Source organism: Mus musculus, chromosome 6 (assembly GCF_000001635.26).
Source record: "Mus musculus strain C57BL/6J chromosome 6, GRCm38.p6 C57BL/6J".
NCBI lineage: Eukaryota > Metazoa > Chordata > Mammalia > Rodentia > Muridae > Mus > Mus musculus.
The window spans coordinates 21,583,664-21,608,274 of NC_000072.6; the positions used below are offsets into that span (position 1 = coordinate 21,583,664).

General features: G+C 36.0%; 1 protein-coding gene and 1 long non-coding RNA gene across 2 annotated transcripts in view; both read left to right on the forward strand.

The window, feature by feature from the left end:
- Positions 1-16,570, forward strand: part of Gm52855 — a 60,182-nt gene extending 43,612 nt beyond the window's left edge. The window contains exon 2 of the long non-coding RNA XR_003956270.1: positions 1,742-16,570. This is a non-coding gene — a long non-coding RNA (predicted gene, 52855). The remainder of the gene's footprint in view (positions 1-1,741) is intronic.
- The window catches only part of Kcnd2 (potassium voltage-gated channel, Shal-related family, member 2), a 514,460-nt gene that overhangs the window by 368,318 nt on the left and 121,531 nt on the right, over positions 1-24,611 (forward strand). The window lies entirely within an intron of this gene.

Here is a 24,611-nt window from a genome sequence, read left to right on the forward strand (position 1 = left end):
TTACTTTTAAACCAGACATAAATACTTTAATGAAGGTACAAATATTACTAGAAAATAAGCTTTATGAAGAAGCCATGATGGATCAGTGTGTAACAGAAATAATACTACACCTGGAATTAAAGCTCCACGTATATTACTCATTGACATGGAACATATTAGAAGTTATTTCGTATTTCTGTTTTTTTTTCACCTCCACATTTATAATACAACATTATAAAAGAACCAAGCTTATTATTTCATGTGTTATATGAAGTTCATACAAGAAAGAAATGTGAAAAAATCTTTTATCTTTTCTCCATAGGGATATTGTTTAAGGTGAAGTCATTCTTTAAAGGTATATGCCCCTCTATATCTTAGGTTGCCTGGGCCTATGCTCACCCCTAGCCTAGATGACACCTGAGATGAAAGCTTTCAGCTTTCCTGAGCAATAAGCCAATAAATAAGGCCCTGAATTCTAGATATGCTGTGTTCATAGTTAGAGTCAAGTGCTGCACTCCAGCCCTGTGTTTGATATACATTATGTTTTATAATACAGTGAGAAACAAATGATGCTCTGGAAAGAGTGGGGTGCCAGCATTAAGGTACAGATATGGGCCCCAGACTTGCTAATCTTCTCTGGCTTTGAATTCTTCCCCAACTTTCTTGGTAGAACTAGAGCCTATATATTGTTCTTTTCTAGACCCACTATAAACATCAGTATAAAGGATTTCTAATCTCTTGATGACAAGGAACCACTCTACAATATACCGAGCACCTTGATTTATATTTATTTTGGAGGAGAGGTAGAGTTTATTCAATAGGGTTTTAATAATGATTTTGAGACTGGGGAGGATAAGGCAATGAGGTATTCAGGAACAAAGTATGACACAAACCTGGTATGGACTAGTAAAAGTTGTTTTGTTTTGTTTTGGTTTTGGTTTTTGTTTGTTTGTTTGTTTTTAAATGTCTTTATCAAATGGTAGAGAGGAACTGGGAGGCAGGGAGAGAAAACAGCAATCAGGATATATTATGTGAAAAAATATTTCCCATAAAAGTTTGAAAAGCACAGTGACTTTTCATTCTCTTAGTAAAACTGGCATTCAAACTTATGTCCTGTTTGATAAGAGGCATAGTCCAAGTCAAGCCCTTTGGTCTATGCAGGCTTTTATTGAGCTTTAATTAAAAATAGCAAGGTTTGCCAATATTTGCGCTTCGCAATTAAATAAGCACCAAATTTGGGGTCTTATCACAACACTTGAGGCTTATATGTCCTCAATTTATTAAGATTCAGTTTCTTTAGTTGGAAGGGACCCTTTAAGCCATACTGAATAGGACTATGTAGTAGTCCAGTGAGTTTAAAATGGGTAGCACACCTCCTGACACTGAATGAATTATACAGTGAGACCATCCCTCTGGCTCTGCAACAGACACTGAGGAAGATAGCCATACATCTTCAGGCTTTTTGCCTCCGAGATTTTAAACAATTAGATGCACTGTTTCTCTGGCGATTAAAGTTGAAATGGGTGTTCTTTGTTTGTTCTTTGTGTTCTCTGGTCTTGAATATGCAGAAGCTTGATTTATTTTTATTTATATAATTATGCTTTAATCATTGTGGAAAACAACAATCTATTTCAGGGCTGTGCTAGATACAGAGCAAGAAAAATGTTTTTTTAATGGTGCATCATCTTTCATCTAAGTACTATAAAAAGAAAAGCACTCATAAACATGACCTCTTAATCATTCTATTATAACTCTTTTGCAGGTACCATGTGTTACTTCATTGGCATAAGAAATTACCCACAGATTGTCCCTGCCCTATGCAAATGCAGCAGTTTTCCTCGTATGCATAAAGAATAATTAAAATAACAATGTTATAGAATAATAATGTGATTCTGTTGCTGTGCATCTTATAAAATTGTTGTTGTTGTTGTTGTTGTTAAATAAAAAATCACCAGCGTCTTTTTTACATGTTTTTACTGTTCTCAGGCAGGGCTACTGTGACTCCCCATGCTATATTTGCAAATGCTGGGACTGTTGCACAGACATGACATATATCAATCTACAATGTCTCTGATGCCCCCTGAAAAGTAAAGCTATTGCCCCTAGTGATGACTCTACACTGACCTACCCCCCCCATGTCTATGTGTGTGTGTGTGTGTGCACGCGCGAGTATGTCTCTGTGTGTATGTTGTTTGTTTTGATTATCCACTCATTATTGGTTAGACTTTGAGTTACTTCTATCTTTGACTCATTCTTTTATTTGCATTTATGTGCTATCTATGTAAATATTTTTTCATTATTTTCATAATATACTGAGTGGAAATGATACACAATTTGGTAATTCAGTATTGAACTTTTCCAGGAAGTGTGAAAGTGCTCTAACCGTTTACAACATTTCACATTCTTGTTGAAAATCTATGGGAGTTTTGATTGCACAAAACTTCACTATCATTTGTTACTCTCTTTTGCACCCTAGCCATCCAAGTAGGTATGAAGTAGCATATCACAGGATGCTAGTTTCTCTAAAGACACTCATGATTTTCACATGCTTTCTGACTATTTCTATGCCTTCCTTAGAAACCATTAATTCAAATCTTTTGATCACATTGTGCATATTGTTACATTATAAGAATATCCTGAATAATCTCTATATAAATTCTTTTTTATATATACATTTGCATGCTCTAAGCTTTCATCTAATATACCCTTTAAAAGTATTCTCTGAAGCACAACATTTTTAGTTTTGACAAAGTCCAATTTGTCCCTTTTGATTTCTGTTACTTTTTCTTTTGCTGCTGATTCTATAAAACCATTGCCTAATCTAAGAGTACTAAGAATTCAGCATAATGAATTTTAGTGTTGGGTTGTTTTGTTCATATTGTGATATTTTATACAGTACATAGACTTTACTTCATTCTTCTTTTGCATATAAAATAACTGTCCTCTATAGATGATGGAGACTAATACTTTTCAAATAAATTTTCTTTTTCTCATCATCAAATGAATCAGTTTTGGGTGTGATTGTTAAATTCTGAATTCACAAGTCTTTCCAATAATCTAGAAAGAAGCCAATGCAAACCAATGGAGTACTGTCTTGGTTAATATAGGTTTGTAAACCTTAGACCTGGGAAGGTATTAGTGCACAGTACTGTTTTGCATTTTCAAGATCATTTTGGAGGTTTCTGAAATGTTCATATGAATATCAGGGTTGTCAGTTTTATCAAAGAAACCTATTGGGATTCACCTAATCTGAAGATTGGCTTGGATAATTGCCCCAAGTTGACAATAGTTAGCCTTCCAGTTCAAACACAGGACCTGATTCCCCACATATTTCCACCTTTAAGTATTTTCCTAAACAATTTAGAGCTTTCAGTTTGTAATTCTTTTTAAAAATTATTTTATTTATTTGCATTCCAGTTGTTGCCCCTGGCCCCCCTTCCACAGTTCCTCATCCCATTCCCCCCTCTCTTGCCTCTGAAAGGATGCACCCCCCCCCATCAGGTCTCACCGTTTCCTGGGATCTCAAGTCTCTCAAACATCAAGAGCATCTTCTTCCACTGAGGCCAACCGGGCAGACCTCTGCTACATATGCCAGGGGGCTCGTACCAACCCATATATGCTCTTGTTTGTTGACTCAGTCTCTGGGAGCTCCCTAGGGTCTGGGTTAGTTGAGTCTGCTGGTCTTCCTATGAGGTCGCTCTCCCTTTCAGCTTCTTCAATCCTTCCCCTAATTCAACCTTAGGCATCCCTGACTTCAGTCCAATGATTGAATGTAAGTATCTGTTTCTGTCTGTGTCAGCTGCTGATAGGGCCTCTCAGAGGACAGCCATGCCAGGCTTCCATCTGTAGCATAATAGTGTCAGACCTTGGTGCCTCTCCATGAGATGGATTCCAAGTTGGGCCAGTCATTGGACCTCCTTTCCTTCAGTTTCTTCTCCACTTTTGTCTCTGCAGTTCTTTTAGACAGTAAAATTCTGAGTCAGTAATTTTGACAGTGGGTTAGTAACACTGTCCCTCCACTTGAGGCCCTGTCTATCTGCTGGAGGTAGACCCTTCGAGTTCCTTTTCCCCAACATTGAGCATTTTGTTTAAGGTCACCCCCAATGAGTCCTGAGAGTGTCTCACCTCCTAGTCTCTGGTACTTACTAGAAGTTCTCCCCCACACCTTCCATTCCCCAAGACTGCTTATTTCCATTCATTCTCTTGGCCCCCTGGGCTTCTCTCCTGCCCCTCCCCCCATATCTGTTCCTGTCCCCCTTTTCCCCCTCCTACTCCCGTCATCCACCCAGGTCCTTTTCTCCCTCTGCCTCCTGAGATTATTTTCTTCCCCCTTCTATGTGAGATTGAAGATTCCTCTCTTGGGCATTTGTGCTTGGTTCACTTCTTACAGTCTGTAGGTTATATCCTAGATATTCTGTACTTTTTGGCTAATATCCAATTTATAATCTTGTGGTTGTTTGCTTGTGCTAGTTTTTCTTCTACCGTTTTCATGTATTTGATTTTTAAAGCTATTGTAAAAGATTGTTCTTTTAAATTTTGTTTTCAGGTTGTTGGCTGTTTACATATACAGAATACAATTGATTTTACTCAATGATCTCCTTTCTACAATCATGTTAAACGTATTTACTGACTTTAATAGCTTTGGCAGTGAGAGAAAAGAGTGGTTTTGTGTATACGTGTACATGTATAAACATTTTAGAAAATTTATCACAATAAACGAATAAATAAAAACACAAAACAGCTTGGAAAAATGGAAAAACATGAATTAAAATCAAAGCCTACAAAGAATACAGGAGTAAAATCAGTTGGAGCACCAATATTCTGATTAGTATTCCAAGTTTTAGATTTACTTGTTTCTGGGCTTGCATGTGACATGACTGTGTCCATAGAGGATGAGGATTCTATGCTGGAAGCTTGGTTCTCAAGGTGGTAATGCTGAGAACATGGAACCTCTGATGATACAGCCTGACAGGAGACAGCCGGACCATGGCAATTGTACTACTAAAAGAAATCAATGTTGGTCTCTCGGGGTAGAGAATTAGGTACTGTGGGAGAGGAGGAACCTGGAATCCTGGTAGGCTTTCATGAGATGCCTATATTACTGCTCTATTGGGTTTGCTGGCAAGCCAAAGCGCTGGAGGAAACAAATCAATTACCTGACCCAAGATAAACACTGGCTGTGTGTACTATGCAATCATTAGTCATGTAAAAGCTAATTACTTACAGAGCCTTCTACAATCCGCTCTGGTTATATCCATTTAAAAGATGCCGCCTTCTCTGTTTTTAAAATTGAATCTCTTCATACCAAAGGGGGACATCGCAGGCTGCTGCTCCCCTCTTCACCTTCTTTTTATTGCCTGGTTGTGTAGATAAATGCAGGATTCTAAGTGCAGCCTGTGCTTTTGTTCTCTCATCTGCTTCCCTTAAACCAAAAGGCATTTTTCACAGCATCGCAGGAAGCAACCACCTAGCCATCCCCAGGACATTTCGTATTATCTACACATTGTCTTTCTTGTTGAGAGAAGGCCATTGCTTACTGCAGGACAGCCCTTTTGCTGCCCAGCACTGTGCCGCTATATGAGTGTTTGTAAGAAACAAGGATCCTGTGGTACTTAATGACTGGTCTCCTCTTTACTAATATTTAATAAGTAACAAGTGGTTTGCGGGTATCACTGAATTATGACCTCCTTAAATGTGAAGCTGTTTGTGGTTTGTTATGAATCCACATTCTTATATTTAGAAACTGAACTCTGAGGCAGGAGAGATGGATCATTGGCTAAGGAGATGGCTGGACTCCCTCAGCTTTACTGTTGAAAGAAATGTATTCTGGTCTCCCACGGTAGAGAATTAGGGACTGGTGTGAAAACATTTAGAGACACAGAAGCCAGGTACTCCTCCTTAAACTCCTGCTCCTCCACAGGACCAGAGTTTTGTTCACAGTGCCCATTTGGAGCCACTCATAACAACCCATAACTCTAGCTTCAGGCTTCAATGGGCCCCTGCACACTTGTGACCTACATGTGCACAAATAAAAAGAAAAGGCTCTTTTAAAAAATTAGAGTCTGAATCGTAAAGCTAGCTCTGTTGATGAGCCATGAACCTTTAAAGTAATTTTCAGTTGCCCATTGTTTTAAGTCTAGGCCAACCTTGAGAGGCTGACAATTTATCCTTTGTTCTCGGGGAGTCGGAGTACCCTAGAAATGAACAAGTTTTGCTCTTAGGATGTGAGTGGATTTTGTGATTTGTTTTAATGTAGTTAGATTTTGAGTGAAAGGCGTATGACAGGGAGAAGAGAGAATTGCCTTTAAAACTCTAGACTGTGTACTGAAAGTCGTGATAGCTTCGATGATGTTAGAAAAAAACCCATGATTCAGGATGCAAAGCTTGAACACTCAGAGATTCCAAAGGAATAAGGGTTTCTTGTTTTTGTGTTTCCATTTCTTAGCAAATGAGAATAGAATGGCAGTGAACATGGAAGAACAAGTATCTTTAAAAATATATCATTTTGTGTTCAACACAATAGATGAAAAATAGACTTTGCTCCAAGGTGAGTCTTTCAATAACGTGACCTTTTAAGATGGCTTAGTAATGATACTGAAAATATCATCTAAAGTTACAGTACCCTGGAACTGTGACATGACTCCTCCTGAGCGTCTCTGTGGAAACCACCAACAGGGGTGGAAAAGAAACAGATGTCTCAAAGAAGAGAGCTTTGCCTCTTGGTGTTTTGACACCATGGGTTTTACCCTGCAGTCATGGTACTGTCAAATTTTGTGCCACATAAGCGCAATAACTCCAAGTATCCAACAGCCTAAGTGTGCCCCATCTAAAATGAATACAAAGCTTTGGTTCTTGTAGCTTTCCCAACCTACCCAACATAATTCTAGCCAATTCTTCTCTCTACTCAAGATATGCCTTCTGTGAATTGCTTACTACAAATGAGCAGAAAAACAGCCATTACATCATTGCTAATTTGTCCCTGCATTTAGATATAAAGGGCTTGTAAACAACGCAGCCTGAATTTCAAAAAGCGACTGTCTCTGAAAAGAACACAATAACTTGTCTTTTAAATCCCCTATGCTAACACAATTAAACCTCAAGTTCATGAAATAAAGAGGTAATGTTGTACTTTGGTTGCATAGCTCTGTCTCTTTACAGCACTTTTCTTTATATGAACACTGCTGTTCCTCATTATATAAGATCTTTAAGAAGAATTCAGCAGCAAAGGAAATAACACATTAGGCATCCTGCTGCTCAGCTACTACATAAATTATGAAATATGCTGACAGTAACTATGTCCATCTTGCTACATTTTGTACGTAAAATGTCTGTTACCTTTACAAATGTTTTCATTGTATTTTTACATGAGTATTTTTCCCCTTTTGTAATGTTGCATTCAATACCCTGACTATCTATTTCATGTGCACATACAGATATGCATAGTTCACTGGAAGTCAGTCCTAAGACTTAAGAAATATATTCTAGTCATGAAGTTTGGTCCTGAAACAAGGAGTTATTTCTTAGTTTATATATGATTTCTTTTGATCATCCCTGATAATTTTAGCCTACTAAAAATATTGATACATGCATGAGGGTTATAATTTCAAGGGTATCACCCACCTACATTTAAAGCATTTTAAGAAATATGTCAACATAATTGAGTTTTTTTCTGATTAATTAGAAGAATGTTGCATTTGATTTCTGGACTTTGATTAGTTAAACAATTTTATAAGTTTAAGTTGTGAGAGAGTAGAAATGTTAATGAATTTCTCGTGAGTAAAATAGCATTTATAAGGATCTAGGGATTGTGCAAAGACAACCATAGAATTTGATAAAGACATTTGGTAAATTATACGCGAGTAAACTTGATTTTTAGGTTCATCTTCATTTTGTTCTAGTATTTTTTTTTCTCTTACTTGAATTTTCAGAAAAAAAGCAGACTATGGAAACTCAAACGCTCAGAAGGCCAATCTCCCTGACACTTGCATATTGGAAGCTTCAAGAAAATGTGTTATAATTTAAAGGATCAAGCAAATATATGACTCACCATTTGCTTCTTTTCATTAAAATCAAACAAATATATGTTCCATGAATTATTGGGTCGTTTTGCTGTTATATAACTCATTCCTAATAGAAGTGGAAATTCTGGTTAGTGAGGTCCTTTACCTCTTGTATATTGGAAAGTAGAATTACTATCTTCTGTGTATCTTTGCATTGTTAAAATTACTAAATATCAGCAACTTACCCCTTCACCAAAAAAAAAAAAAAAAAAACCAAATTCAAACGGCAAATGCCTGTATATGATACAACAGATAGCTATTTTTTTATAGCTCTAATGTTTTGATAGACCTAAACAAATCTGTGTCTTTACTGATTTGAGAGTCTGCATATTTTTGCATACAAAGTGTTACCTAGATAAGCAATTCAGTAATGACATATGTTATTCTTGTTGCGGTAATTTTGGAAATTTAGACTCCACGCACAGTCCCTCCAGTAGTTGGCATGAGAAGAATCACAGAGAGCTGTGTCAGCCTTTAACTCCTCCCCTTCAGCAGGAATGAAATCCACGCAACTGAAATTCTACCTCATCTCGTTTTATGTGCAGTTGTGGGACTCATCTGCAGCACTGAGTTCCTTTGCCAATAATCTTTTGGATTTCATTTCCTAACACTCCCTCCTCTTACACACATATACTTCCCTATTTATATGTAATATGCTTCCCACTAAACACAATTAAAGTGCTATAAGCCTTAGCTTGAAGCTTCTTTTACTAGTCCAATGTGTGCCAGGAGATGTTCAATATTACAGGATGGCTATAAGACAAAGGAGCTGAGTTTTTGTTGTTGTTGTTGTTATTTTTATTGTTGTTGTTGTTTTGATTTTTGATTGCAAAGGTCAGAAATTATGACATCACTTTTATTTACATTTTTAAAGATACTTAATGGACTAAATTTTGCTATTTACCTAAATTTATGACAAAATACTCCCAATCAGTTTCTCAGCAGATGTATGTATCATTTTATAGACTCGAAAAAAAGCAAAGTAGAAAAGTTTAATAAGTACTAAGCTTACTGTTTTCATCTGGTCTGTTCTTCACATAAACTAATAATTTAATTGCTCTTATCCTAGACTCTCAGGGCATAAAAGTCAATGAATCCAGACTTCATTCACACAGAAAGTGGAGGCACTGACAATTTGAGTGTTATTTTTTTTAAAATAAGATAATACAATAAAATAAACAAAGTAACAATATGAGAATGTATAATCCTGAATCCAGTTATACTGTGACTCTTCACAGGAGTATCTTGCTCTGTTTGTGGTACAAAACTCTGTACACAGTACTGGACTGAGTCATTGCTGAGAGAAAGAAGTACTGGCTTTGGTTGTCCAACCCTAAGGCCCAGGGACTCAGTTTTTCATGACCAAAAATTGGGTTGACAGGTGTCTTGTAAATATCTCACCAAGAATTCTAAATACCAACATGTCCAATTATAAGATTTTCTAATGTACACTTAGTTTACCGAGTCTTGTCTATGAAGATCATTAAAATGTCAAATGTATTACGCTTTTTAAAAACAAGTAAGATGGAGATATTTCACTTCCCAGGCAAAATGTTATTAGTTCTTCTGCATGTCAACATCCTGATAAACCATCATCCATGACACATGGGGAGTGACTCAAAACACCACCATTTCCCCAAAACTAAGATGATGTCCATGCTGTCTCTAGGGATCCCCTTAGTCACTTAGTCACTCTGAATCCTGCCTGTGGTTATTAGAATTCCATTCTCCGTAATTCACACTCTTAACTCTGTTCCATGATATGAGGAAACAGGTATAAAATATAGTGAACTGCTTCTCTATGGTTTGAATTTCCTAATTGCATAGATTCATGGTATGATATGAAACCAGATCATACTGTCAGTTTTCCTCCAAATGATTCTTTTTTTATTTAAATCCCAGAAACCTTTGTCTTGAAACCAGTTGAGTTGACAGCTGGCATCGTAAAGTGCCTGGAATTGCCTTGACATTAAAATTTGGGGAATTTCTTACTTTATGGAACTTGGTCTTCTAACAATCAGGCAGGCTGAGTTTTACAGTGAGTTGAAGTAAATGCACTCTCAGGACTCATATTGAATTATGAGTTAAATCAGATGTTAATGAGAATATTGCATATGTGTGTGCATAGTTCTGAGTAATTGTAAAGAAATTTGAGTGTCATGCTTAACAAAGCACCTTAGAATTTATAGGCTTAGGGAAACATTGTAAGAAAAACTGGTAGTAGTCTCTCCCTTATAAATGTGAAAAAAGTGACAGAAAACAGTAACAAGCAAGTATGTGTGAACATTTCACCTACAGCTACTCTGCATAACAATAATACTCATTCCGCAGATGTGCTAGTTTCATTGCATTTCAGACTTAATGCTTGATTATGCATAGTGATAAAATACTGACGATGTGTGGTCATGTGTGTGTTAGAGAGAGGGGAAGGGGAAAGAGACAATTATTAGGGGTTTATGTTTAAGGCTTTTCTCATCTTGAACAAGTTCTGTATAATTGAGCAGTATTTTTGGATTTCTTTTGGAGACTCAACTTTAACTGAATTTGTCTTATAGAACTGGAGTAGACTTTAATAAGAAAAAAAAAACACATAAATTCCAGGAAGAAAACAAATGGAAGGCATAAGATAATTTAACAGTATGCTTTAAAATCTAAACTAGTATGATGACTACTCTCCAGGTAGTTGATATTTCAGTTAATGAGAAGAGTGAGAAATCTGAACACAACATTCACAGGACAAGCAAATGCCTGGGTTATTTTAAAAGAAAGACCACAAACTGCAGAGATGTAGATGAGACTGAAGAAGAGACAAGGCATACGAGAGTATGAACCATTTGACTTCTACGTGAACAGCCTTTGGGTTTTATTCAGTGTGCTAAGGACTGCATTGAAGGCCAGCTGCCAGGGATCTTCATCATTAGACTCATGTGTTGGTATTGGAGGATGCTTTTTGCTGCTACATAAACAATGACAGGTGGGAAGAATACAGAAAAAATTAAATGTGCTAAGAGATAGATGATACAATTATTTGAAGTGCATCATGAAACAGACATGAGAATAAAGCGCATTATTTGGCATTGTGTTCTGACAGTGAAATTGCTAGTGACTCTGAGCTGAACACTTAGATGAAGGAATTGATGCCAGGCTTCTGGCTTCCGTGATTAGGGGTATTTATTGAGAATAACAAAAAATGTGAAATTTAAGATTATATTTTTGTCATATTACACTTGATCTGTCTGGAAATAAACTTAAAAATCAAGGATCCATTATAACCTTTAATTTGAGAAAACTGAGGAGCCAAAGCTACTGTCACTCTCAGTGAAGATCTCATCCACACTAGTACCCACACCACCCTCCTTCCTCCGAGGTATCCAGCAGGAAGACAGGTCAGACATCTTTAGGATATTCCCTTTGTGATGTTGCCATCTGGTCACCACGGCGAGAAGTTTCACATCCAGAAAGCTGCTTTGCCTTCCAACAAATCTCTTTATGATCACTGTGCTTGTTTTCAACCAAAAAAAAAATCCATATTTTTGTCAAATTTTCTAGAGCCTTCTTTTAGAGTTGCTTTTTTTTTTAAAAGTAATGCCAAGTATACCCCTCGAAAGATTAATTTTCAGAACAGCCACATTTCCCATGAAGTAGGTGGTGTAAGTTGGGGTTCAAAACTAGCTAAAGATTAGAAACAGAGGAGTCAAGGAATAGTACCATCCATATAATATTTAACTGACTCTAACGAGGACAGAGACAAAGCCATAGTTCCTTAATATTACTTCCAACTTCTCATATAAATTCCATACCTCTATAGAATAATCTGATTTATTTCTTAATGTGTTTACATTTGTACTTCACATAAAACACTTTGGAAGACAACACTAACTTGAATTGTGTGCGAGGTTTTTATGTATTCTTTCATGTTTGTGTGAAAAGAAAGGAGAATAACCCTTAAATCTAATGAGTTGAACTTGTTTTCATTGTGTATTGTGGACTGTAACTTGCCTCAATTAATCTTGGGTAGAGTAGCACACCTTGTCAGAGCAGATGCCGGGCAGTGTGTGAACTTAAAGAATTGCATTTATATCTGGGTAACCTGAAATGTGTTAATATTATTTAGAAGTAACAAAATGTGCTTTGCCTCCTCTCAGACCTTGCTCTGTAACCAAGATAGTACCAATGACTGCAAATATCTGTGGTGTGGCTGACCACAGGCAATCATGACACAAGACAGCTAACTTCTTTCTCTGTTATTTAGGGTGATATTGAAATGTTCCTCAGATACATATATTTATTCTTCATTAGATGAGGCTATTTCAGTAGTATTAATTACTTTTGTGGCCTTCAGTGTAGCACAGGGCAAGTTATGAAGAGAAAAGCATTTGATAAAAGAAAGGAATTTAGTTTGTTACATTTAATAGGCTTAGAATAATTTTATAATCAAATTCCCTGTATTGAAATTTATTACTAATTACTACCTCAGTGAAGAGAATTTCTTTCTCCCATGGAGGGTTAATTTCCTCAGGAACAAAATTGGGAAGCAATTTTATAACAGCCTGACAGAACTGTCATAAGTACAAAATAAGAAACCCCATCTAAAAATGTTACTAGAAGACACATGTGGTATGTGCCATTCTAAGAGTAAATAGAGCTACACTATTTAGATTTTATTATCTCAAGAGATGGCATGAAACTACTTTAAATTCTGATGGAAACGACATGACTCCTTGAATCTTTCCATGATGTTAACAAGTGTTTCATTCCTATCTATTTTCTTTGCATACAGAACCCACTCAAGTGGGCTCTGGGGGTGACTCAGGTTATGAGTGCTTGCTGGCCCCTCAGCAACCCCAAGCTTGATTCCCAGCACCCATGTCGTGTAGCTGTACCCTTGAGATTGAGAGCCATCTTCTGTAACCACTGAGGATTCGTTGTATGTGCTGTTGTATATGCTTGTCCTCAGATAGCTTGAAAATCAAGGAAACAGAATGTAACTAAAAATATAAAGAGCTGAGAAACAAGTAAACTGTAAAATTAACATTTTACAGTTTAGCTAGGATTTTGGAGCCAGCATTTAACAACCACTTGTAATTTCCAGCTCCAAGGGATTAGAGAGTGTCCTCTGGCCTCTACAGAAATAGGCTGATATCTACACAGACAGTGTGAGTGCACCCCATGAACACTCATACCTAAACTTAGAAATAGTTAACAGAGAAATAGCCACTCATTCACTGTGGTAACTTCTCCCCAGCTACATACTCTGGCTCATTAATCGTATGATATCTTTTTTGGAGTAGTCAATAAATATTTTAATAAATAAAGAATAGAACAAAAGAGAGTAGAGCACAGAATATACTTAGCCTAGTCTAATTTACCTAAATAAAACTAAAAATTTGCATAAAACTTTATTTCACACATACATGTTCCAAGATCATGTGTGTATATTTGCCTCTGCATGCGCATGTACACATGTGTGTTTCTTTACATGGACACTTACCATGTGACTGGCACTTATTAAGACAGGTCATACTCAAACATCCTTCATCTTCTAGTCGCAAATTACCTTATTAGCCCTTCTCTGCTTGTTTGTTGTACACAGTTTCCTTGATTCTCTATCCTTCTATTCTTATTTCTACCCAGTTTTTTTCTTTTCTTTTTTTAGTGAGATATCTAAGAAAAATCATATGCCCATACATCTGTGGTATTATATTAAATATTATATTAAATATTATATTAAAATGGGATGTCCTGACCCAGAAATACATTAATTATTCTATGCCAGCTCCAAATGTAATTCAGATACCATGTTTAATAGATGAAATATATGCATTCAATTCCAAATGTGCTCATAGGTGATGTGTAACACAGAGCTTCCTAGGCTATGACCTGAAAGTCTGTAACACATGACGCAGGAAGGGCATAATGCTTCCAGTAATTACCCTCTTCTGGACAACAGCCAAGATATCAGTTCAGTCCTAGACTCTGTCACAGCATGAAGTCTTACAGTAAAACTGTAATAAATGTATGCCCCGGGTATTAGCAGGGTTGCTGCAAGCCAGCTTTTTACCTTTTTTACTTGGAACCAGAATCTAAACGTGAATGAACCATAAGTGAAATGTTTCTCTTACAAGCGTAATTCTATACCTACACATAGTACATTTTCTATTTAATTATGTATACAAAGATGGTGTTTAAAGAAGCTTAACAATTGGATGAGGCTAGGTATACCATGTAAACTCCCTGTGATAGAGACCTTTCATCAAATTGTCTATCTGAAATTATGTCTCTTCACAAAGTTTCTCATTGAGTCTCAAAAACGCATGACAGCACCCTACTTTATAGGTTCTCTTATTTATTATAAGAGATTTGAAGTTATATTCACATCAACATTTAGTGTGTTTTCAAGGCTGGCATCATTTAGTAGGCAAAGATATAAAATTATTTCAGAAAAAAATGTAACCTCTTATTTTATTTTCCTGGTATATATTTTCTCTAATTACTTCATTAATAATTTGATATATTGAGCTAGGAGAGACCTACCAAGCTGTAGCTTAATTTAATGCAAACTAACTTTTCGACAGCATTGTAATATATTACAGACTAACGTATGAATTTTAAAAGCACATAAACAAAATAACTTTTTTTTACTTACCCTGATATTCAATATTTGAGAGTTTAGGGAAAATTCTAGCAGTTGGCAATTCTTACTTATTCTCCAAAGGAATGCTTGGAATTTTCTGAGCCTCATGTGTAGGCTAATAGATCATTAACATGTTAGAAAGTGGAAACATACATGTACCTTTTGCTTTACCAATATCTGTCTTTCTGTCTGAGAAACCACATGTTCTAAGAACTTAACCATCCTTAATAAGTTTCAGAATATAAATGTTCTTTGTAGTTTTTGCTTTGTTTATGGTATTCAACGTTGTGATGAATCAATAGTTTGTACAGCGTTTCAGACACCAGAAAACCAGCCATTCATTTAACAAGGTGCTTTGAGCATACATATTCACAAAATATAAATTACAAGCAAGGAATAGCATTTGTAGCAATGGCAAAAACTAAACAGCAAGAATATACTCCCATGATGTGTGTGATCTCTTGAAGAGCATTGGCTCTGCAGCCAGGAAGCCTCACTTTTATTTCCTCATTGTCATGAGTATTCTTGGCTCGTAATTTTTAGAAAACTGGACATCTAATTATGAACCTGTAACACTACAACACAAAGGAAATATTAGCATTACCCATACTTCAGAGTGTCCGTTGGAAAGAGGCTGAAAAATATTGTTCTACAAATGAAATATGGGTTTCTTCATTTGCAAGGCTCATCTTTGTGCAAGTCCGTATCCTACTTCTAAAATTAGTATTTGAAGTATATATTATTTTGAATGGTAATATTCCTTAGGATGATTTTATAACGATGGAAATAAGAAAAAGTCATTGCAATTAAACAGTATTTTAAACTTGCTGTTATGAGTTTCTCAGCTAAATGCTTTTATTGTCTCTATAAAAATGTGAATTCTAACTGCAAAACAAATAACTGATTGCATTAGTCTTAAAGGTGCTCCCATTGCTGTCATTCACTCTCTGCCTCTAATCCTTAGTGAGTACTTCAGAGTCCACAGTGAATTGTGCCTGTAAAAACCATGGTTACCCTAGTCACTGTTCTATATCCAGTATACTGTTTGCGTGTGGAATAGTAGTTGATGTAATATAAAACATAACAGAAAAAAATTATTTGAGAAACTAAGTAAAATCTCATCAGTATATTGCTGAATTATATAGATTTTAAAAAGGAAACAAATCTTAAGACATGGGTTATATTTTCTTACTGATAACAAAATTTATTAATATCCTAGCTCATAATGTTTGACTCTAAATAAATGAGATGACACAGGTCAGTATACTCACATGAGTGTTGAGGTCCGTGTGCCCTGTAATATCTTCCTCAATCGCTCTTCACCTGTTCTGAATACTGACCCGGAGCCTGCTCTTTCTGCAGGACTGACTCTCCAGCAGCAAATACTCTTGTCTCTGTCTCCATCACTAGCATTGCAAGAATGTGCCACCATTCTGAGATTTTTTTTTCATGGGTTCTGAGGACCACAACTTAAGTTACCATGCTTGGTTGGCAAGAACATGTCCAACTAAGCCATATTTGCAACCCCCCAAAATTGTTATTTCAATATAACTCTTAAATTTGACCTCACTTATTGGCATACTTTAATTATTGTATAATTCTTGGAATGATCTCCCTACTTATTTAATCTCATCTTTCTGATGATGTATAAGAAATTCTGAAGTCTGTAGTAAATATTTGAGTTATTGAAAGGGATTAAGCAAAACAAACAGCACAAAGATCTTGTCCTTAAAGTTGTCATTTCAATTTCAAATCTATCAATTTTAACAAATGAACTCTAAATAAAATAATAGTGATATTAAATAAAGTTGGTAAGTTTGTTTTTCAGGGAGTACAAACAATTCAAATCTTGTAGATGGCTGATAATAGACAAATGCATTCTGGGACTAGATAAAAAGAAAAGAAGAAGATAATGTAAGCGCAAGAGGAAAGCAAGATTAAAGGAGTACATCTCAGTGTCTCCATTTACTGCAGCTGTTGACTGATGAAGGCAGTCTAGCAGCGTTCCGAGTGAGTTGTCTTTCATTCAGCCTTTGAAAGAAGCCAGCTACCTTTCATACTTCAGAGAAAAATTGCATTCAACTATACCATACACTAAAAAAATGAAAGAATATATTTTAATGAAAATGTCTTTGTTTCTTAGAAGTTCATTATTTTAATTAATTCATTATGAAAAGAGAAGATAAGAATTAATGGCTGTTGGTACACAGGAGAGATTGTCCTTCATTATAAGCAAGATGAAAATTCTACTTGCTCAAAAAAATTCTCTGCTTAATCAAACGGTTTATTACTATAGTATATTGGATTTTTAGTCATCCTGTATCTAATATGTGTGAGCTTACTTTAAAATAACAAACCATGTTAAACCTCTCAACCAGAATGTTTTAATTATTAAAACATCAATTTCAAAGTTCAACAATGCATGAAGACTACTATAGTCGAATTTACAGAGCTCTCTTTTAAGCAAAAGGACATGATGCTACCTCAAAACAGATACATAAGTTGTTTTGTCACCCTATGGGAGAAATTAATGGAAGTTTTTATCAGGGATAATTTGTCCTTTTCATATTAGGTAAATTATGTAAGTATAGAAAATTTATATAGGCAGTTTCAAAACTTCTGTGATTAAATAAACAAACAAAATGCATAAAACACATACCAACCCTTCACCATATTCAGGAGTTTACAGCAAAACTAAGAAGTCTCAAACTGATGCCATGAGCACACACCCTCCTTTACCTAATGAACGCACACCTTCACACACACCTCCCTTTTTATATAGCCTGTGATAGCATGCAGTGTACTTCCAAGGATTTCTTCCACTGCACATGTTTTCAACGTTCTTCCCTCGTGTTTAGGACAACCGTAGCTACACCAAACTGCTGTATTAAAATATTTTAAATTATTCACCTCTAGAGAATTGTGATTTTTCAAATATCACTGAAAAGGTATTCTTTGATCAAAGTCATTCAGTGGAAGCTGTAAAGAAGCACAAGTCATCCTAGAGACGTGAAACTACAGTTCTTTCTATAATGTTTGGAAGGAGAATCATATGGTAAATGGGAAAGGTAATACACAATCCAGACATAAATTTTAAGATTATAATGAAATTTTAATTATAAAAAAATATTAAGCAACAGAGAAAACAGAGTGTAAAGCCTCTAACATTCGTTGGTTACCATTCAAAATCTTCTGTTTTCTAACTTTCGTCAGTGTGCAGTGGCAATACTAATAGCTGCACACAAGGGCAACTGTGAAGATTGAGGGCGAGACACTTGCACTGTGTTTGAACTACGCTGAATGGGTATTTTACAATCAACAAAGAAGCACTCATTATTTTGAAGGTCTCTTCATTCTCTTAATTGTTACTCTATGTGGATGCAATTGTTTTTCCTTTCAGAACCCCTCACAAATACACTGAAATGTTGTTTGTGCCTCACTGGAGACATTTTACTCTGCCTTGATTATTTAATGTTCTGCTATTAATTGGTAAGGTGTCTAAAAACACCTATTAAGATTAACACAGGGCTTTGCGAACTATACTCACCTAAGAATTTTTGTCACTGTGAGATGATCCTGCTTTTATTTTTCTATTTTTATTTAATTTGTTTTCAAATTTACTCGGAAACATGTGTAAAATTCATATTTATGCTATGTGATATTTCAGTGCATGTAAACATTCCTAATACATCTAGGTAAATTCTGCAACATGTTTCTGGTTCCTCTGACCATGCTTTGAGAACAAAGTTCCTATCATACTCCAGATTTTCCTCAAATGTGGAAAATATATTTTTCATGTAACAATATGGCATAATTTTATTTAAAAAGTAAATAGATAAAATATGCTTGGAGAGCTCCAGTAGAAATGAAATGTAATAACATCTGAGGTTGTACACATATCAAGGAGCTGAAGACCAATTTACAAGACTAGGTCGTGTACATTCTCACGCTGTAGGAATGACCTAATGCATTCATTTGGATGATACTGCCACTATCTGAGGAATACCAAAATAGTACTCTGGCTTTACATATAGCTCCCAATCAAAAACACTATAAGACTATGGCTAATAAAAATGTAGGAAGTTCTGAATCACATGAAGTAAGCATTGTTTATAGGAAAGTTATACTAGATAGCCATTTGTAAGTTGGTTGATGATAAAAAAGTAGATGATGTCTGGTTCAAGGGGATCTTCTCTGTAGCTTCTTTCCTATATTTATGTTTCTTTGGTTACACTGACACCATGGGTAAGACATCTACACATATCCTTCCCTTTGCTATCAATGTTCAATCAGAAGCTAACATTTTCCAACCAAACTGAAGTATCAGTATGTTTTAAGTATCTAAATAAATATGGTCTCTATTCTCCATCAAAGAGTACACACTGATAAGTTTTAGCTTTCTTAAGCATGACATCTCCAGACCCTTCAGGTAGACAGCAGCTTTGCCACTTCTGTTCTTTCATGAGATAAGCTGCACATCCTGTCATTATTTTCACATTCAATAGAATTTTAATTAAATGCTTAATGCATAAAATTATTGACAACTCATGGGTAGAAGTATAAAAAATGTAGTCTATTATTTATTGTCAATATCAAATAATTGTGGTTAAATAGAATATAGTACTATGTAGTAGAAAGAAAATCACATTCTAGAAAGCAGTTTTGATTTTATTATAAAAATAATTGACCCACGTTTTTATATAAACCTATGTATTTACAGATGACAAATTCACCCACTAATTCACAACTCAAAGTATCTCCATTCAGGTTTTCTATAACCAGATTCATTCAGGATGGAAACAGAGTGAGAGTTGTCCCATAGTGTGTGGCATTAATATCTAATATATAGCTGTTATATAATTAAATGAGTAGCCCTCCTAATCGGTGTCTAGGATCAAAGTATTTAGTGAATCTCATCCCTTAAAGCAAAGTAAGAAGCTGGCAAGAAAAAATATTAGAGAAAAAGCAAAGTGAAGCAACTGCCATTAACAAAAAAAAAAAAAAAAAAATCCAATGATCTCATTAAAGACATTGTGTGCAATCTCCATTCTAAGTGTCTAGTCTCTAGATTATGTCTAAGGTTTGCAACAGTATCATCTGCTATCAGAAAAATGCAGCTCTCATTCAGATGTAAAGTAAAAATATTCTAGATATGGACTATAGGTTTCATAGATGGGTTGCAGGTTTGGTTCCAAATACAGTGTCAACTAATGCAATTTATTTCCTGTCCTGCTTTTCTTACCTGGTTATGGGGGGAAATTTTTATTACAAAAGCCTCTAAGTAATGATCCTTTTGTTCAAAATATTTTAAATTCATTCTCTGACAATTTCATAAGTCCTGTTTTTGCTTTTTGTGTGTCCATTAAGCTTAAATATGGTTGCTCGCATGGTCATGGGTGTGTTCACTAAATAACAGGTCCAATGTACCAATGAATACAAAACAGATGCAAATTGGCTCCAACTCTCCTATTAGCCATTATCAGCCAGTAGTCCCTCGGAAAGAGGTGGGGCATAATGGGCCCATGGAACAGCTATGATGAAAGGTTTACATTCTCAGTCTTGTGCAGGTAACTATGGCTACTATCAGTTAATCAGCACAGCAGCCAGGACATATTCAGACAGCAACAGCATTTTAGAAGTTACTTCCCCATGCTTTGGCTCTTATATTCTTTCCAACCCCTCTGCTGCCATGGACTCTGAGCACTGGAAGTGATGACATAGGACTGAGTACTTGACAGTCACTTAGTCTCAACACTTTCAGTCATGAATCAGCCATGAATGCAGAAGCTTCTCTAGCCACGACTGAGAGCAGGTCTCATCTATAGATATAAGACACTCCTTTGGCATGCATATATATATATATATATATATATATATATATATATATATGTATGTATATGTATATATATATATGTATGTGTGTGTATGTCTGTGTGTCTCTCTGTGTGTGTATATGTAATGTGACGGGAATGTGTATGTATATAAATATATATACATATATATACATATTTATACATATATATGTATATATATGAGAAAAATTTCACTTCTAGAAAGCTGAATAGAAATTTAAAAAAAAACTCAAAAGATAGTGCTTCAGAAACAAAGATCAGCTTTTTGAACTGTGAAATCTAATTGAAAAATGCGTAAGAATAGCTTTCTTATAAGAAGGTTAAGGGAACTGTGGATGAAGTCACAGTAAAAAAAGAGTATGAGAAACTTGAAAAGTTTTGGAATCTTTCATTATATGGGTTTTAAAGTTTAATGTCACTGATCAGCATACATCCTGGTTATTTTAATCTATCTTTATAAACTGAACACTGGACTCTTATATGTATTATTACTATTATTGTTGTTGTTGTTGTTATTCTTGTTCTTGTTGTTGTATGTGTGTGTCTGTTGTATGACACCATTCCTGGGTAGAAATTAACAAACATCAACTTATCCTAGACAGGGCACTGACAGCGGACCAAGTCAAAGATATCACCAAACTCCCACCTGGTGAACGAATGACTTTATTGGAGTTATATATATGTATAGCTGAGGGTTTACTTACTAGAGCAAGAATGACTCAAAGTCAACCACATTACCGAAAGCCTACTCTAGGATGAGTGACAGCTCATAAAAACCAGAACTCCGGAGCTTACTGCACAACTTTCTGGAAGCTTAGCTGGTCAGAGACTATCTCCTTCAGACAGCTTTTCTGTACCTCTTATAAGCAGCTTGCCTGGTCTGAAGTTCTTGTTTTAGAATATAAAATAAGAAAAAATAGGCATACCATTGGCCTTTCACAGGTTTCCATGTACCTATATATGTAGGTACATATTTAAAATCACACTGTCTCTAATTTTATAAAAGTAGTTTAAAATGTCTATTTTGAAGGCCAGCGAGATAGCTCAGAGTATATAACAAAGCTTGTTGCTGAAGCCTAGCTACTTGAAATTGATTCCTGGAACCCACCTAAAAGTGGGAGAATAGACATAGCTCCATAAATTTGTCCTATGACCTCCACTCATGTGCTGTGGAACACACACCCACATTCACAATTTCTACACACAGTTGCATAGCAACTTTCTTAGAGATAAAAAAATTAAAAGTTCCATCTTTGAGGAAACCTAGGAATCAGGAAATAATAAAATATACCCCTCAGATCCAGGGAGTAAATAACTTAGAAGTCACAAGAAGTCCCTGAAACTGACCAGATATATGAGACCGCTCCCTCCTCAAGGTTATATAAGTACTTATTTTAAGTAACTCTGTTTTGCTTCCAACAGCTTTTGTTTTAAAATTAAGACCATTATTGTGAACTTGTGGACTACATTAATATTTAATCATTTATTTTTCTTGAACTTTCTGTTTGATTGTTATATAAATCAGTAGTTTAGACTTTTTCTGGCCCAAATTTACTTATATGTAGAAAACTGTACTGTAAGAACAACTCGGTGTTCTAGAAACACAATAAATTCATACTATACAATAAAAGGCACAAGAAAATATTTGTTTTGAAAGCGCATTGTCATTAGTCATTGTAATGTAGAATTTACAAAGAAAAGCATTAGCCCTTATAAAAAGTATTAAATAAGACTTTGAGTTGTTCCAATAATTGAGAAAAAAGGCCAAAAATAATGTTCCATATTAGAGTATAGAACATTTCTAGTGAATGTGTACTTTTAAAAAAGACTCACATGCTAGCAGCTAACACTCAAAAATATTCTTGTGATTAATGAAGTTTGTGGTGTAAGTGTTATAATAAAAAATATTTATTCTGACTGGTGGTAACAATTGTGTGAGTAGTTCATTAACTGCTCCCATTTCTTCTGAGACTTTTTGATTTGATGAGAACTGGACATGGCACCAAACTATGAGAATAGTAGACTATCATTAGGAATCATTTCACTGATTTGTTTTTCTTTGCCACTTGTGTTTACTACTGCCCCAGATCTACAGGCTATCCAGTTCCTGGATATCCTGGCAGTATAAGGCATGGGCTCCTCCTTTTGACACGGGCTTCAAGCTGAACCAAGCAGTTGTTTGCAACTTCTACAAGTTCTGAACCACCATTGCCCCAAGACATGTACACAGTACAGATTGTAGATTGAAGGTTTTGTAGCTGAGTTGGTGTCCAAGTGTCTCTTTCTTTAACCTGCATAATACCTTTTGCACCAAGGAGACTGGAACACAAGAATGAAGGCTCCTAACCTACACCAGCTCCACCCCTCTACAGTCAATGAGCTGTATGGATGTTGTCTCACTGATGACACCTGGATGTCAGTGTTTAAAGAGACGACCTCTGTCTTAACATCAGCCTGGGGTCTTGACGGATCTTCAAAGGGACCTTCTCAGCCAACAACTCAACCAAATATAACCCAGTCACTGAGAGCTTTACCTGGATACAAATAGGCAAGTCAAACTCTGCATCCTTCATTACAAGATAGGCTCACTAGATAGGCTTTCTCAGGCAGCAGATGAGAGCAGATGCAAAGACCCATAGCCAGACATTATGCAGAGAAAAAATTCTAAATTGGAGGTCTCCATAGAGTCTCTCCCCCTCAGAGATAGAGAAACATGTGGAAGAGACAAAAGAAAGACTGTAGGAGTCAGAGTGGATAGAGGACACCAGGAGAACATGGCCCACAAAATCAACTAAGCAGGACTCACATGGGCTTACTGAGACTGAAGCAGCAAGCACTAGGTCTGCATGGGTCTGAATCAGGTCCGCAGTATTATGCTATGGCTGTTAGCTTGTTATTTTTGTGAGACCCCCAACAATGGGAGTGAATGTGTTTCTGACATAGGATAGCTCACAACCACCTATTACTCCAGTCCCAGGAGACCCAATGACCTCTTCTGACCTCTGTGAGTACCTGTACTCATGTGCACAGTCCCCTGCCTTCCAACCAGTTATAAATAAAATAGAGGAAGAGGAGACAACAGCATGATGCCAGGCATGGGGAACATCTGTAATCTCAGCACTTGGGAGAGACAATTGGGAGGATCACAAAGTGGAACTCAACCTGGGTTACAGAGTCTCAAAAAAAAAAAAAAAAATGGACAGCACTCAGGGTGAGAGTGTACCTAGCTAGTGCCTCTGTACTAACCACCATAATCTTGCCATGAAGCCCACGGCCTGCTCTTTTGCCTGCTCTTGAGTCACTGTTCCTCCTATTGGGTTGCCTTGTCAAGACTCACCTTGTCTTAGCGTATCTTGTTTTGTCCGTTTTGCTGTCTTCTCTTGGAAGCCTGCTCTTTTCAGAAGAGGAAGCAAGGGGAGTGGATCTTGGGAGAGACAGGCGAGGTAGGATTAGTGGAGGGAGGGGAAGCTGTGTTTGGGATGTACTGCATGAAAGGAGAATCAATTTTCAGTTTAAAAAAAAAAGAAAGTTTGCATTTATTTGAGATGTAATGTTACAGCACTCTGAATTTCATATTCACACAAAATTGTGTTCCCCCTACTGAAATCTGAATAATTGTATGAATTGGGCAAATCATTATCTTTCCTTTTGAAAGATTTATCGTTCCTAAATCCAAAAGAAAGACTATAGCTCTTACCCTATACAGATTGTAATATTGCTTGGCTGGCATTAAATATGTTTTGAAATATATATTGTGCTAATAAAAGAGATCACTATAAAGAAATTCATAGACTATCTCACACCAGCTTTCACACGGTCTCTCAGCGCTTCTCTGGTGTCGTGTTAGGCGCCACGTAGTCTTAGTCTCTTTGAATTTGTCAGATGCTTTATCTACAGTTGGTTAACACACTTCCATTTGTAGCCATGGCAGTTTTCATCAAACACCACAAAGCTATTATATTGCAATATGACTTCAGGTAAGCACTTTGTACAACAGAATCCTAGATGGAACTGGAGATTGAATTCACCATTTCCGCAAACCAGTAAATAGTGTCATGTGTACTTGTCATAGAAAGAAAAAAATAG